The sequence below is a fragment of the Planococcus citri genome, chromosome 3 (genome assembly GCF_950023065.1).
Source record: "Planococcus citri chromosome 3, ihPlaCitr1.1, whole genome shotgun sequence".
Lineage (NCBI taxonomy): Eukaryota > Metazoa > Arthropoda > Insecta > Hemiptera > Pseudococcidae > Planococcus > Planococcus citri.
This window is the reverse complement of record NC_088679.1, coordinates 9528097-9544811: the sequence shown is the minus strand read 5'-3', so window position 1 is coordinate 9544811 and position 16715 is coordinate 9528097. Positions and strand designations below refer to the sequence as shown.

General features: G+C 37.1%; 1 long non-coding RNA gene across 1 annotated transcript in view; it reads right to left on the bottom strand.

Annotated features, from left to right (window-relative positions):
* The window catches only part of LOC135841870 (uncharacterized), a 40634-nt gene extending 25138 nt beyond the window's left edge, over positions 1–15496 (bottom strand). Inside the window, exons 1-2 of the long non-coding RNA XR_010558007.1 lie at positions 15221–15496; positions 13792–13981 (exon numbers count right to left, since the gene is read on the bottom strand). This is a non-coding gene — a long non-coding RNA (uncharacterized LOC135841870). The remainder of the gene's footprint in view (positions 1–13791; positions 13982–15220) is intronic.
* Positions 15497–16715: the final 1219 nt, after the last annotated feature.

The following is a 16715-nucleotide window of genomic DNA, read 5'->3' as shown; positions in this document are numbered from 1 at the left end:
CAATTGTACGTACAATTTTAAATCAGCGAACCACAATGGCACCACACAAGACTTCGCTTCTTCAAAGTTCTCGATCTGGCTTCTCACTAGTGGCTCGACAGTACTTGGATCCGTACGCTTCTCATCAATTACGTCATTTTCCAGCGGGCTGCTCTGAACTGCATCCGCCTGATTGACCGTAACTGCTTCTTGATTGACTCTTGCCCCATCCGATTGCGTTGATTCTTCTTCTCCAGAACTTTCTTCGATGGCTTCACCTTTTTTGTTCTTCCAGGCTTTACACACCATTTTCACTTTCTTCTGCCAATCAGGTGACAGCTTAACTTCCATCTTGGTGAGGTCTTCAATGATTTGCGCCAATGGCCGGCTACTCTCTGGCATTTTTGCTTTTGTTTTTTCAACCGACTCTTTGGTGGTTACCAAGTAATCACCATCCGACTCAGTAACAACTTCCGCAGACAAGTTCGTGCTTGTTTCGACACATAAATTCTCAGAATTAAAAACTGACTTTTTTGGCTTAAACTTGTAATTGTAGCACTTTTTCAACTCGAATAATAGGTCTTTCTCGCCAGTTTCATTAGGCATGTATCGACTCCCTTTCTTTTGAAGTCTGTTATCTCGCGGAATAATCTTGCCATCTTTGTCAGGTTGAAACCTCAACCTGCCATCTTCGAGCTTGTTCAGTCTAATGAACACTGCTGCCGGCGACCACCACAATGTGACGGTTTCATTATCACAAACCTCCTCAAAGATCCTCCTCCAAGCATAATAACGTTTCGCCGTCACTCCTTGATTGTTTTTTCCAGCTGGAAAAATCATGGGAAAAAGCAACTTAATATCTTCAATGCCTTTCTCCTTCAGAGTGAAAATTACTTCTCGTAGTATGCGTCTCATATGGCTATCTCGAATACTACCTTTATTTATTTCATACGTGCCCAATGACAAAATTACTCTTTTTTTAGTAAATTCTCTTTTTTTTACATGTTCACGCACGGTTGCCATCGTACAGTTCTCAGAAATTTTTTCAACGCTACTCTTGCTTTCTTTTTTAGCATCGTCTCCGCTACCGTTGTTTTTAGCTCTAGCTTTTGTGATTTCGGTTAATAATTGCGCGAATGCGTCGCCAACTAAGTCAAACTCTTCGTAGGGGAGATCGGGCTCGGGGGGGGCTGTGGCTCTTTTCTTTTTTAAGCCTGCGTCACGTCGTCGTTTAAAGACGACGTCTGAGAACTGTCATCGGACACCTCATCCTCAGAGTAAGGTGGGTCATCCGGATTCATCTCAGAATAGCCTGCATCAGCCTCATTGGTGGTACCACCGTCTCTCGCTCTACGATCACGTCTGGCATCTCCTTTGTTATCGTCTCTTTTTGAGTTTGAGCCAGAAGCTGCGGCTCCGGAGTCGTTAGTACGTCTTCGCGAATCTTCTCTGTTCTCGCGGCTATCTCGGGAGTTTCGAGTATCATCGCGATTGCGCGTTCGGTTGTCACGGTTCTCCCGCGAATCTCTGTTGTCACGAGTGTCGCGGCTGTCACGTGAGTCTCGATTATCACGTGTATTTCGAGCGTCTCGGTTGTCAGATCTAGCTCTGTCGTCTCTACGGCCATTGTTGTCATTTGACCTATAACTACCACCGGTATTGTTGCGTCTCGTATCCACTGAGTTTGCTCTAGCGCCGTTGTTGTTACTAGCGCCTCTCTGCCAGTTATCGTTCGTACGATTTCTACGATTAACTTGAGGTTGAGCATTATCTTGAACTCTGAGCTGCAAGTTCGGTACTCCTTCAATGAACTCCTCGTTTTGAGTCATTTCTATGAGACGTCTCGCAAACAATACAATATCGTTACGCTCCTCATTCGTAATCCTAGTTCTTAAAATTGGATTAATTCGCGGATAGACGGCATTTATCATCTGCCATTCGGTGGTTTGCACATTCGAGACTACTCGCAACCAGCGCAGCGCCACTGTTGCCATATCAGTAGAACGTGTAGCAGGAAGTACTACTGCTCTAACGTGACTCATTGCATCTTCCTGACGCTGCTGGCTCCACATTGCTTGCAAGAACGATTGTCTCAACGCTTTGTACGATTTTTCGGTACCGGTGTTCGCTTTCCAGGTAGCCGCTTTCGGGTGTGTTACCAGTTGCCTAAACATACTAATATACATCGTCTCATTCGCATACATGCTCTCCATTGCCTCTTCAAATTGGCGCACGAAGAGATGCGGCTCAAACTCATTACTCTCATCGTAAATAATCTTTAATACTTGCAGCGTGCCTAACTTTGCTGCACAATTTCCCGCACCGTAGTTGATATTCTCGTTTAGCGGCTCATATGCAATTCTCAGCCCTAAGGCATTGCATTGCATAGATCTTATCAATTCAGCTTCGCTTCTGTGAGGCTGCGCATCGTTACTCAAACTTCCAAACGAATCTCCTCGACCCTCAGGTCTCGATTGCGCACTGTTCGATCGCGCATTGTTGGATTGCGCGTTATTCTGCTCAAATCTCACATCTTGTTGCGAAGCTTGTTGCGTTCTCATTTGGGGACCCTGCTGCCATCTTGCAGGAATGTCCTGCCACTGAAAGTGGTTGTCAACCCCGAATCTTCGGCCATCGGGTGGTACAGGGTCACTTTGGGGGATGTTAGAGCCAGTTTGAGCTTGTGAGAGTGGCCTCCCGCCTTGCGGCGCCTCAGCCTGACGCTCATTTTCCAACTCAACGACTCTTTGCGTCAATAATCTAATTAGACCGGCGTCTCGTTGTCTCGCTTGCCTTTCAACACGAATCTCATCGGCCAGCACCGCAACCGCGTCCATCGTTTGCGTCATTCTCAGACCTTCATTATGAATCTCATCACCGATACGATTTATAAGCCTAGAGTGTTTGGTACCCCATGCCTGTGCCATTTGGCGCATTCGAGCGGTACTCGCTGTGTCTCTATCAATTATATTATTTTGAATCTCACGGTATATTGTTTCCAAATCAACGCGAGTACGCGATAATTCGGTCTCAATACATTCGGCTCTATGGTCTAAGATTTCGCAATTATCGCGCAAATTAGGTATTTGCGCATTAACGTACGCGTCTGTAGCAGTTTCCGTTCGTCTATTTTCTACTCGGATAAGCTGGTGCTCAACGCCTAAATTCACCGGCCTAAAATCAAATCTTCGAATAGCTACGTTCACGCTCGGACGTGCGCGCGTAACTGCTGGTCTAGTCATTGTTTCAACTTCCTGTTGAAAATTGTTTTGAGCTCGTCGCGACTCGCCTCTAGTGCCTACTGGTGGCTGACCATTTGCGAGGGGGTCTACAGCAGAGTAGGGAGGAGGTGCACTCGGGTCCCTAGGTCTATTCTCGGATGGTAAAAAACCACCAAATAACGTCTCCCGGGGCCTAGTTCTTACGTTATTTAGGCTCAACTCCCTAAATCTACTCGCCATTTGCGCTTGCGCTTCTTCCTCGATGCTCATGGTGACATTTTCGACTGTCACCCCATAGACAGGTTCGCTACTCGCTCTTACACTTCGAGGGGGTGGTAGGGGGCTGATGCGCCTCGCAGTAGACCTTTGCACCGCACTTTGACTACCACTGGATTCACGACGCGATTCGGGGTTGTCTGAGACAGTCACCGTTCGTCCAGACTCCCTAGAACTCGATCGCCTCGGATTTATCGTCCTATTTAGTAAATCTTCAGCTTGCAGGTTTTGACCTGCAGCCGAATCGACATTATCTTGGTTTAAAGCTTGCTGTACATCAGCGTCAAGGCTATCCAACAGGCTTTGCATTGGGTTTGGCTCAGGTCTACTCACGACAGGTTCAGACTCAGCTTCATTTTGCACATTTGGAGCAGGTTCGTTCCTGCTCGAATTTGCCAAATTGGACATTGCTTGATGCATGTTCAATTCTGCTTGCGCCTCAGCTTCGTCTCTATTCGTCTCACTACTCTCACTTTCAAGCCTCGCTTGCTTTCTAGGTGCTTCCGAGCCTGCACTATTCTCATTTCTTCTCCTCGGAAAAGTTTCGTGAATTCTTTGGGTACAGGCCACTGCCGCATCTCTCGGTTGTCTTTGAGGGATTTGGGAAGCACTGGGAGTAGCTACACGATTACCATTCACGTTAGAGCCTATATTACGACGATAATCCTCTAATGATTCTAAATTATTTCCAGAATTCGATCTACTCAAAGAATTAGAGGAGCCACGCCCACCTCTGTTGGAACTCATTTTACTCAAATCAGGTAAATAATACTCAAATTAGGTAGGTAAACTTTCGTTTACTTCAAGAAAAATCCGGCTAAACAACGTCTACTTTCTTTGTTGCAGGACAGAACTGCACACAAATCAAGCAGGAATGGACTTGACCAGGTTAGTACAATCTTGCACAAAAGTGCAAATTTTCACTTTTTCACTATCCAAAACACTTCGCGAATTACGAACGATCGCGAATAAACGAATAACTTAACGAAATAATAAAACGTTCACCACTAACCTGGTTACACATGGGTTTGTCCGATCCGTATCCGAGCAACTTCGTTCCACTTTGCACAGTTGTGCAAACTTTCACTTCTCAACCTGCTCAGAACCTCTCAGAAAGAAACACCACGTTTATGGCGCCAATGTTAGGGTAAAACAGGGGGTTCTTATGGTTTAGGGGAAAAGTCTTACTTTTGCCACCTGGTACCTTAACCCTAAAACAACCCAGTTCGTATAGAACACTGAACCCGCAAGGTATAAATACCTATCTCAGTCTACCCAACTACTACTCTCTACAACTCGTCGTAAATCAATGATCAACACAAATACATACGTTTCACCATATATTTATATCTCTCATTTGATGTACAGTGAATAAGAACGTTGCTACGATACTATTCAATACCATTCGTTTACACGAAAGATTCTGCTGGTGATGAGGCGTTTCCTAACAGACAGAGTTGGCATAAGCCAGCGTTAAACTTATTACTACTCTTTATGAAGATGGTTAGAAAACTGCAAGGCGGCTCGCTTCGGCAATCTCGGCCGTCGTCTCCACTGAACTAGTACACCAGATGGCGTTGTACCAGTTGCAGTGTTGCCGCCTGCCTGGGCATCAAATTACCACTGTAGAGTGGTAACATGGAGTCCCAAGTACCCTCTACATAGCGATATTTGAATCTTTAAAAATTCCCCAAAAATCAACAAAAATGAATTTCAGAAAATTTTGCTGGTGGTGTATTTTAGAGTCATCTTTAAATTTCCTTTTATTTGGTTCAATATGTGTGGTATAAAGGGGTGTAAAATTCGAATTCATTCACTATAAAACCATATTTCGGACTTTGCACAACACAATTGTACCAAGTCGAACACTTTGTCCGGACCCTCCGGGCATGGTACAAACCAAGTCCGATGAAAAAGTAATATTCACGCCTGGTCTCGACACTTCGGAGATGGTACAAAATTGGCTGTACCAACCCCGAATTGTACAATTTCGGACTTGGTACACAACATATACACGTTGTTAACGTTGTTGACTTTCCACCTGTCTGCTGACTCTTTCATACATACGATATATGTAGCAGACAGTAGGTATCAATATCTTAGGGGCAAGTCAGGGAACTGGGCTAGGAAATTAGAAATATTACAATCCCAGATCGATGCTGAGAAAAATCTGACCTAAAACCTACGAACATAACCAACGTATTACCTATCTAGGTATGTATTTGTATAATTTGCGCATTGATTGTGTTATCTTTTTCGAAGGTAATTCTCAGTTAAATTAAAGTGTCAACATGTAAATTTGCACAATGAACATGAACCATTCACAGTAAATTTTTTTTTTCAATAATTGGTACATATGGTATAGGTACAATACTCGCATTAAGGCTTACATATTAACAAATTGTTATTTTCCGTTTTGAATAAAAGGAAATTTTAAAATATGGAATATTGTTTTAGCTTACGAGGGCAAAAGCTTTCAAAAATTCGTATTTCGAGAGGTACTAAAAGAAATGTTTGCTTTTTTGGCTCCAAAATTTTAGAATTTGAATGATGGGTTTCTAAAAATTTCAATTTTGAAAATGAAATCGCTGTGTGGACAAATCAGCGATTTTCTCCCGGCTTAATAACGAAAAATATTCTACTTAGGTATACTTAGAACTAGGGAGATTCCGAATCTATGTAGTATTTTTCAGGTGAAAAGTGTGTTCTGTTTGGTTTAAACGTTTATTAAAATTTGAAGGATAGTTTTTTTTCAAGAGGTCAATAGGGATAGAAAATACAGCGACCCGAGCAAAGTGAGGGCAAAAACTTACTTCGAGAGGTAAAAAACAATGTTTTTTTAAATTATTTATTTTACTTCACAAACAATTTTTTTTTTTTTAAATTATTTTTTCGACTCCACAATGTTGTGTGATGTCCAAGCCAAGGGATTACTTCAACGATTGCGGTGAGTTGTTTACATTTTTCTTGCATTTATTTCGACATTTTGTTGCAAGTGATTATTTTTCTTGAAGAATTCGTTCGAACTTGATGATGAATTGTTGACTATTTCGAAGATGATTATTTCCATCTTATGGATGATGGTTTTATCATCAAAAAGTTGAAAACTTGAATAGTCCCACTTGTCAAATTTTGCTTTTTTTATTTCGAGTCAAAATTTGAAAGGAATAAAGATTAATTTTTGAAGCAGATTCAGATACAATGAATTGAATATGTGAAAAATAAGTATTTCAAACTACGATGACTATAGGTATATCTACCTAATACCTACCTATTTGGATTTTCTAGATAGGTAAGGAGTGAGGGTGCTCGTCCTGTCCTCTGAATACATTAGTGCCCGGTATCAGGGGGTATAGGATTGGTAGGGTACTTTTTGTGTTTCTTTTTCTTTGCTTTGAATATACCGAAAAGCCGATGGCGAGGTGGTAAATCGCCAGACATCGGCGAAGCTACATGCAAATGATTGCTAGGTCCTCCTTTGGAAGGGTTGTCTTAAAGTTATCGTGAGTTTTCCCTATAGTTAAGTTCACCTACGGCGCAGCTTGGGGAAAATATTGCGCTTCAGTATTGTTTTGCGAAAAAATCCAAGGTCATTTTCGGATTCTACACACTTTTAAATAAACTACTTTCGCAGATTTTTGATTTTTGAAGTTTCAAGCGCATACGGAATAAGATTTGTATTTGTACATATCAGTGTTTTAAAAATCAGAGCGCGCGACGCTGGGCGTTACTCCACCACGTAATTGTGGCACGGAGCTGTGTTCATCCGAAGTTCAAATTGAATTTTTTGTATTTAGAAAAATCAATCTTATGCGCTTGAAACTTTGAAAATCAAAAATTGGGGAGATTAGTTTACTTAAAAAAGTATGAAGAATCCGAAAATAACCTCGGTTATTTTCGCAAAACAATACGGATGTCGCAACGAACTCTTGAAGTGAGGCAAAAACGGCCATTCTTGCAACTTTGACACTTGACAGTCTCTCCTGACCACAAAAATAACTCAAATTTAAAAAACGCACACTATTTTTTGTTTTTAGGGTCTAAACTATCGATTAAGCCCATTTTCAACCCAAACACAAAAAAATAAGTCAAAAAAAGTTGCCTAGTGTTATCCTAGTAAAGTGGCACATGTCCTTAAGAATTAGCTCAATTTATAAACAATTGAATAATTAAATACACAGTTAGCTAATTACAAATTTTTAATTGAATAATTAGACTGTGTAGATTTGGGAAAGTTATCATGGATGAACTGGCTAACAGGACAAATTTTTCATTTGATAACTTCATTCACATATATTTTTTCATTTTTGAATACTTACTTACATACATAAATATTCCATGTTTGTAGTTTTCTAAATGTATACCTACTTCGTAGTGGGAGAAAAATCTTTTTATCCGTCACTTGGTATACTGGGAGAAATTTACACACAAAAAGTTCAGTCACCTGTAATGGGAGAAAATTTCCCTGTCACCTAGCTGGGAGAAAAATTCTCATTCTCTTAAGCAGCAGAATATTTTTCTACCCCCTAGCGACAGATTTACCTACAATCATTTTAGTGGCCACTTATGACGTCAGTGACCAAGCCGCGGCAATTTTAACATCCTACTCAGTGGTGGTGGCCCTTACGTCCAATAATAATCAATTAATTCTCGAATAAGTACATCCGATTATACTTGAATATTATATCATCGTTTTTTAGGTGATGGCGCCAAGCTGTTCACCACTCTTGCAATAATAACCAATAGAAAACAAGTTAATCACGAATATCGCCGAGTATAGTCGAACATGATGTAATTCTAGCGCCAGCCGCTCGAGATAGCGCCGCTAGAAGCATTCAGCGCGTGCACTACTTACACCAGTCATTTCCCGCCCAATTTTTGTAAAAGCTAAGTTATAAAAGCTCTGATCCGAGACAAATAGGCAGGATTGCAGACATTGACGCCACCAAGTATAGATCAAACTTTACTTCCATCTACTGGGATGGGCTGGAGCACATCCAACAGAAGATACCAATAAATCCATCTCAAGCTTCAATATTTCCAACTGTATGTTCCTACTGTTTCCAGCTTTAGCTTCATACTCTTCGTGTTTTATTGAACTTAGATGAATTTTGGTGTCTGCAGCCTCAGACTTTGCCATCATCTTCAATGACATTGTTTCTCATGCTAAGTCCCTGTGGGTCAATTAGTGAATCTTTAGCTGTCTTGGATCACTCTTTGAAATGCACAGAGATAGATTTTAATCACAAGTGGTTTTGGTTCACATTATCCATCTTTAGTTTTAAGTTCGAGACCTTGGCTCACATTGTCTTACTTTATTTTTCTTTTTATTTGAAAATGACATATGGTTCACGACGTGCATTTTAGTTTCAAGTCCAGACAGTGTCTTTCTTTCTTTTTTCTTATTTTAATATTTATTTTCCTTTTTGTTGCTCCGACGTTTAGTCAATTCCCAAATTCCCCAGGGTTGCGATCCTTTTTATTTATCTTTGTTTAATCCTTTAATTAAGTATAAGAATAAATGTCCTAAATGTGAATTTGTCTTGGACTTTTTTCAACTTTCGGGACTTTGAAACTCCAATGAATATTTCCAACTCTATCACAAACATATCATTCCGTCAAAAGTTCAATCATTTTATAGCTCCATCGTAATTAATAAATCCAACTTTAACCCCACATATTATAAATATGTAAATATTTGGGAGGGAATAAACCAATTATTATATACATCCGCGATTCGTCCGATCCTGGGATCATGCTGAGCTAGTTATAGAATCACGAGAGATATCATTTTACATCACAATATTTCCATCACTAATTTTCTAACAGAACGAGAGTGCATGACCATGAACAGATATCCAGATGGTCAAAGAGGATTTGAATTAGTCTATATTTTCTTATCTTCAAAGAAATCAAGATTCAAAAATTTCCATTTTTGACCTCTTGGTGAAAATTCAAAAACTTCAAAGAAAATTATGTAATTTTTCCATCTATGGTAGTTTTTGAAATTTTCCGTTAGATTCTCCCTCCACAACTTGATAGGTATTTTGTTAATTAGTCAACTATTTTGATTTGAAATTTTGTTACAGATGGCAACATTTTGAAAGAATTAAGAAAATAATTTTTCTCGTTAGGTACATAAATATTATTGTAAATAATCTTCTTGATGCATAAGAAGGTGTAAATTGAACACCTCTACCCAGTTCTGAACATGGGCAACATGACTTGACTGAAATTTTTCCTACGCAGGATGTGTTTAATTTGATCATTTAATACCTAAGTAAAATTATTATTGAACAACTCAACATCAACTCATCGTTGTAATGCATGGTGAAAGAATCACTCGACATGGTAACTTTTCTACATAGGTAAAGTATTTACTAAGTATTTAATTTGATAATTTTTTCAGCCTTCAAATTAACTTTGAAAATTCAACGTCATTGAGCTTTCCATCCAAATTTTTCAAGCACCAGTTTACACTTCATTTTCCGTTTTGAAAAAAAAACGCAAGGAATTTTGAGTCAAAATTGTGAAGGGAGTCGAGACATGAGTGCATTTTACCACACAAGAAACAAGAAGACCATCCATACAGTACAAACATCAAAATTCCTTTCAAACTGTGAAGTTTGAAAAAACAATGTGTAGGTGTTTTTTCAAACGTCACAGCTTGAAAGGAATTTTGATGTTTGTAAATACTTACTTGTACTGCATGGATGGTCTTTTTGTGTCTTGTGTGGCAAAGTGCACTTACCTATTCCTCGACTCTTTTTGTAATTTTGACTCAAAATTCCTTGCACTTTTTCTTCAAAAATGCATCAAATTAAAATAGTAGAGGAAAAGGTACAAATATGGACCCCCTCTAGCTTTTTGGCTTTAAAGGGTAGAAAAAATCATCAAATTTTTTTTCGAATATACCATTCGAAAGGCCAAAGACTCTAGTATATTGTGTAAAAAAATATTTTTTTTTTTTTGTTGAAAACTCACGGAGAAATTTGAAATTTAGAAAAGTGACATAAAATGGTACAAATATGGACTCGGGTACAAATATGAACCCCCTCAAAAAATGAATAAAAATTTCAGAAAATTGAACAAAAATTTATTTGAAGATGTTTTTCGATGCTTTGGACTTGTCTTCTTTATTAATAACACTTTTCTCGATATTCTAAAAAACCATTGAATCAAAATTAGATGAAAAAAAATTTAGGGGTCCATATTTATACCCATGCAAAAAATTGGCCAAGTTTATGAAAAATGAAAAATCATGGTTCCATTTTCAACATTTTGGACTTGTCTTCTTTGCTAATAACACTTTTCTCGACATTCTAAAAAATATTGAATCAAAATTAAGTAAAAAAATTTAGGGGTCCATATTTATACCCATGAAAAAAATCGGCGCAGTTTAAGAAAAATGAAAAAAATTATGAAAATCAGTTAATGTAAAGACAAATATGAAAGTATATTTTGAAAGTACACATTGTAAGCTACTTACTTCGCTAATAATTTTTTTCCCAAACTTTATTTGAAGTTGATGAATTACCGAATGAAAAACTTGTAAAATTTTCCATTGTGAAGAAAATAATGCGCAAACAAAAACAATTGCTGATGAGAGACACCCAAGTTTGCATGGATCCAAAATAAGTACTTGGATCATCCATACTACACTACTAGTATATTTTTTAGTACCCAGAATGACCGTAGCGCTAGTGGATGTACACTAAACCATGGGGGGTCCATATTTGTACCTGGGTCCATAATTGTACCTTCTCCTCTAATTAATTATGTAGAAAAGTAGTAAAATGTTCTTAATCGCTTTAATGCGATGCTATACCTGCTTATTCACATTTGTTTTCAGAGTAAGAATGCAAATCACTCTGGGTCTGGAATTTACCAGCACAAAAAAAAACAATGCAGATGCCCATGACTCGCCATCCCCAGAGTTACTAGAGACAAGGCTGAACGTTCCTTCCATGCATTTATTTGAATTTCATTTTATTTAGAATAACGTAGGTATTAAGTAAGTAAGTAATTCATATTTCAAAAATTGATTCTTAGATTCATCGTGTGGATCGTTTACACCCGAGTTAATATTTCAACGAAAAATGTATACCAAAAATTATGGTTTTTATACTTATCGTTGGAAAGAGGAAACAATTCTGAAAGTTTTAGAATCACATGAAATCGAGTTTATAATTCAGTTTTCGAAGCAATTTCAATTCAAAGTTGCGAAAAACTGAAAATGAAAGAAAATAAATGAGCTCAACCGACCCAATAACTAAGTACGAACATAACCAACACATTCTTTGATTGTGTTAAATAGGTACCATACGTCTTAATTAGATTAGAGTAAGGTATAGGTAAATTCAATTCGATTGTTCGCGGAAAATTTTTTCTACGAGTTTAATCGGTTTGTTGAATTTGATCTTTATTCAACAAACGGAATGAGCTAAAAACGAAATAATTTCTCGGTTTGTTACATCGATGGAGAGATGATTATCTCAAATGGAAACATGCCTTTGCTACGTCACTGCGTGTTTACATTCTATGAATATAAAGGAAACATAATAGTGCTATCGACTTGCTTCAGCTGCTAAAAATACGATTAACCAAGTGTAAATAACTCAAACAGAGAAAAAAACTTAAACTGATTGTTTGTAAGCATAAAAATTCTTCGCACAATGAACCATTTCATGGTAATTTTTTTCTCAATAATTGGTACATAGGTACAATACTTGGACTCGTATTAAGGCTTAAATATTAAAAAATTGTTATTTTCTCTTTTGAATTAGAGAATTTCCAAACATGGAATATTATTTTAGCTTATGAAAGAGATAGGTATGTAGAAATAGACTCGAACGAAGCGAGAGCAAAAAAGCTTTCAAAAATTGGTATTTCGAGAGGTGGGTAAAAAACATTTTTAGAAATTTGTTTGCTTTTTTGGCTCCAAAATTTTATAATTTGAATGACTGTTTTTAAAAATTTCAAATTTTAAAATAAAAAAGCAAACAGGCCCTGAGCGGAGTGAGAGCAAAAGCTAGTTTCGAGAAGCAGAAAAACAACGTTTTTCGAGGTGAAAGGTGTTTTTTTTTTTTAGTTAGTACATTTCTTAGAATTTGAATACCCAATAGATTTTTAGAAAAGTGCTATCTCAATTTGAAAAAAAACGGCAGAGACCCGAGTGAAGTGAGGGTATAAAATTTCAAAAATTTGTATTTTGAGAGGTAAAAAACAATGTTTTTTGTGGTGACTGATGAAATTATTTTTTTGGCCACGTAATTTTAGCATTTGAATGTATCAAAAGTTGAAAATTCAGATTTTTAAATAAAAGAAAAGAAAACTGGCCCGAGCGAAGCGAGGGCAGAAGCTTGCAAAAATGTTTGTTGGAGAAAGTGAAAATATCATCTTTTTTTTGGTTTAAACATGGTCCTTGGGGGCCCCTTGGTGTCTCCGGGCCCCTGGCGATCCCCAGGCTACGTCATAGGCCAGTTCGCCACTGGCTTTAGGTAAGTTTTGACTTTAAACGTTTAGCTGATACAACATCAATTTACAAAAATTTCATAAGTAGTAATAGTGAAGAACATTCATTACCTACTACAATTTTTTTTTCATTTCATTAAATCGCATTAAAATAGAATTGAATGACATTTTTTTCATTTTTTTGTTTCACCTGAATTTTGAGAATTCATTTCTGCAAAAAAGCCTTTGAAAAAGCCCCAAAAAATGAACTTTTGGCTAGCTTTTGGCTTAGTGCAAAAATCTGCTCGGCTTTCAGCTTTCGGCTTTAAGCTTTTGGCTATAGCTTTTCATCCCTGAAGAAATGTTTATAACGCATTTGCATCACAAAAATTGCGGGTTTCAAATTATTTTACAAAATAAAGAGGTTTAGGTGAAATTTCATTGAACACAAAAATTAAAGATATTGAAATATAGTTACTATCGATTGGTATGATTATTTATAATTTTGAGCGATTATAACGACTTCGTAAGTGTTTTTATTCTCAGATTTTCACTGCATGCCAACTTCAAATAGGTATGAATTACTAAAAATTTCAATGAGCACCTAAACGTTTTAAAAAACCAATCGTAGATGGAAATCTCTACTGAAAAAAACGTTGTATAAATTTTTTTCCAACGTGGCTATTTTTCACTGTTTTGAGGGTTACAAAAGTTGAGGTGTATTTGAACATTTTGAACAGTTTGAAAGTTCGACATAATCGATATTTTGAAGAGCTGATATTGTAGAGGGGAATGTTTGCTGAAAAAAAAAGTTATATAAAATGCAAAAATTAAGCACGAAACCTATATCAAACGTATTTACCAGTACGTCAATGATCAAGGCACCCTGATTGAAAAATACTCGTACAAATTTGTCGCCGATTTCGTGAATGAAAAATAAAAAAATAAGCGACGGAATGGTCCGACTGAATAATGACTTTCATATTTAGGCTCTAGAGGAAGCTGAGCGGCGCGGCGGCGGCAAATTCCCAGAGTCAACTTTGCAGCTTCATCTAAAAATAAATACAAACAGAATATCGAATAAGCATTTTGACAAAAAACGGAAATTTTTTGACAATTTTGACAAAAGCAGTGGGTGGTTTTTTGTGCAAATCAGCATGACAAGAAAAGGACTGTTTGACAATATTGGCCAAAGTTGACCCCTCTGACAATTTTACCAAAAATGGGTAAGTACTTTTTGACAATTATATGACAAAATTGAGCACTCCTCGACTATTTCGCCAAAAATTGATGCTTCTTGGCACATTATGAGACTTGGGCTCTGGCAAAAAACCGAACTCCTGGAACAAGAAAGAAGTGAAAAAAGTTCTGTCTAGAAGGTATTCTGTTCAGAGATGAAAAATTTTCAAATACATACCTAACTTTAGTAGACATCAATTTTACATATTTATTTTTTGATATTTTTCTCTTTGGAGGCTTCATTAGAGTTCGGTATCTAACGGAATTTTTCAAGCGAAAATCACAACTTTTTCCCTACTTTTCCATTGCTATTTAGAATACATTTCTAGAGAATCTTAACCCCTATACCCCCTTATATTTTCACACCTTTTTTGTAGTATTCAAAGAACGTCGCCTTCGAAAACGGGGGTGATATTTTTCAATTTCAAAGCAATGATATCCAAAATCAATAGGTATTATTTTTGATTTAAAAAGTTGATTATGTTGATCTCGATATTATGTGTATGAACAGTAATTTTTCGCAAATTTCAATTTCGAACAAGAAAACAAAATGAGCCCTAGAGAAGCTAAGGAGAAATTTTTTGAAAATTCATGGTAATAAAGTACCTAACTTGAAAAGCGTTATTTTTATGCGAGAAGTCAATTTTGCTAGTCTTCGACATTTGACATTTTCAAAATCCTAACAACAATTTTTTTTGTTAATTTTAGAAAAGAAAATCATTGGCCCGAGCGAAGCGAGGAAAAAAGTTGTAAAATGTTTATATTTCAAAAAACTACATTCAAGATCATTTTTGATGCAAAAAGTTCGCATTTTTGTAAGTATTTATGTAATTGTCTTCAATGCAGACTATTTTTTATTAATAAAACTGCCCAAAAAGTGTGTCCTCGATTTTGATTTATTCTCATTTTTTGTGATTTTTTGAACTTCGAGGAGCCTCTTACTAAAAGGGCCAATATGGTTTTATAAAGAGTAGAGATACTAAATGAGTACAATATGATAGCTAAGTAGTACCTATGTAAAACTATGCACAAGCTTAATATACGTAACTTACCTCGACTAAGGGTTGCTAATGCGGGGCTAACCCATTCCAGGAACTTGACAAAAACAACTAAGAACAAGTAGGTACCTTACATTATACTGACTGTATTACCATAAAACGCGAAATACATGCACGAATATTTCACAAATACGAAAATACGAAAAGGTTAACTTGCTCCAATTCTTATTGCTATTTTTATACTTTTTCGCTGAGGGACGGAGCCCTCGTAACTTAAGATGCAGGTTTACGTGGATAGCCTCGTCCGACTTTTCCATGGATTGTGACGGTCGTGGCACAGTACTCTAGGCATCTTGGCTAAAGTGTTTTAGTCGGCTTAACCTATGACGCTCCCCGTCAGTGTTACCAGCTAGAAGTGTGCTATAATTATACTTTTCTTGCAGATGAGAGAAAAATTAAAAATGGAGAATTATTTTCTCACCCAAGGTAAGAACTTTGTCGGCTTCGCCTGGATGCGTTGGAACCGAGTCGGTTAAATCAAACTGACAGAGCAGAGCAGAGCAGAACGTCTCGAGCGGTTTTTTGACACGTATCACATCTTACAGAAGTCTTTATTGATTATATTATTGTTATTATTATTATTATTATTTATTTATTTTTATTTTATTTTATTTTATTTTACAATTTAGGTCTCTCCAACAGCGTAGGCCAATTACAGGAGAGACCATTTATAGCTAAGAGATAAAACTAAAAAAAAAACTGAAAAACTGTAGCTTACGAAAAATAAAAGTACATAGAACAAGTGAAAAAAAGCATAATAATAGACCAGCAAGAAACAATAGTGCATCATTAATATACATGTAGTTCCTCCCATTGGAAAAATAAAGTAAAACAAGCAAAAAAAAAGAAAACAAAAAGTATAAAACCAAATAGAAGAAAAGCAAGAAACAAAAGGAAAAAACCCAACAAAGGGCAGACAAAGGGGAAAAAATCTAGGACATAAAATGGCTCATAAACAGCTCCTACTGCACCCACGCTCCCATTCTCATGCCTTCCCCACCAAACGCCTAAAAGCAGACCTACCCATACTATAGATATCGGCATCCGCACATCTGCAGAGGAAAGTGTCAGAGATACCCATGATGCTATTCATAGGGGAAACCTTCATCCTAGATGTATTGTAATTGTGTAGGGAGAATATTTTTTTTGCCTAGAGTGGATTTTTGGTGCCCAGAAATTAATTTTTTCCAAAAGGTTGCTGTCTTTTACATTGCAGTGGATGAGATCATAATAGGAACATCACTGCAGTTATCTCTCTTCTTTTCACTAATAATTCTACCTCAAATCCATCTAAAAGCTCTTTTTGCGATAGATCATGGGGATAATATTCAAAAGTTTTAAAATATAGGTATTTCAGAAATCTGTTTTGAATCTTTTCAAGCTCTTTTACAAACTTTTTAGTATGAGGGAACCAAATTAGCACACCAAACTCAAGTATAGATCTTATGAATGAGAAGTATAGAACTTTGAGTGTACTTATCCTCTTAAA